Below are 706 nucleotides of genomic sequence, written 5' to 3' on the forward strand. Positions count from 1 at the left end.
CACACACACACACACACAGCCCCAAAGCCTGGAGAAGCGGAGCAATAGTTGCCTTAGGCAGAGATGCTTTATTTATCTCAAAATCATCCCCCAGAGGAAATTTTTGTTTAACACTCTAAGTTTAAGTAATCATGAAAACATGCCCAAAAGGCTTCGTTGGAAATCCTTCGGTCAAGCAGGCCAGCTGGTTCCCAAGGCTCCTTGGGTGGCCTGACGCCATCACTGTTCTTAAAGCCTTCCGGGACTTCAGGAAGAACCTCCAACTCCAGAACCTCTCGTTTTACAGATGGGAAGATTGACGCTTAGACCAGACAAGGGTCTGCCTCAAGTCCTCCAGCATCAGTGGCAGAGCTGGGACTGAGGTCCAGGGCCCACCCCCACCCCCATCCCGTCTGCTCCTCTTTCTTCCCACGGCTCACTGCCATCCTACCACCAAGGCTGTGCCTGTGAGGGGGAGCTGGGCGCCACCTCTAGACACCAGACAGCGTAGCTGAGGCATGACGACCTGACCTGGCTCTTCACCTGGAAATCCACCTGACAGCACAGAGCCCAGGCACATCTGGGCCTCAGGGCCAACCATCACATCACCTCCCCTGGGCCAAGTCTGCCGAAGCCCTGGGCTTCCTGCCCTGGACCAAAGAGAACCTCCACGTGCCTTTGCCTCGGGTCTACATGACGTCCATCAGCCTGGCAACTGAGATTCCTT

The 706-nt window shown here is 55.4% G+C and overlaps 1 long non-coding RNA gene across 1 annotated transcript; it reads right to left on the bottom strand.

Moving 5' to 3' along the window:
• Positions 1–48: 48 nt before the first annotated feature.
• LOC107181447 lies at positions 49–700 on the bottom strand. Its single transcript, XR_001512140.1, has 2 exons — positions 503–700; positions 49–470 (listed from the first exon to the last, which is right to left on the bottom strand). It is a non-coding gene; the product is annotated as an uncharacterized LOC107181447 (long non-coding RNA).
• Positions 701–706: the final 6 nt, after the last annotated feature.

This window comes from Myotis davidii, unplaced genomic scaffold, assembly GCF_000327345.1.
Source record: "Myotis davidii unplaced genomic scaffold, ASM32734v1 C63065383, whole genome shotgun sequence".
Taxonomy (NCBI): domain Eukaryota; kingdom Metazoa; phylum Chordata; class Mammalia; order Chiroptera; family Vespertilionidae; genus Myotis; species Myotis davidii.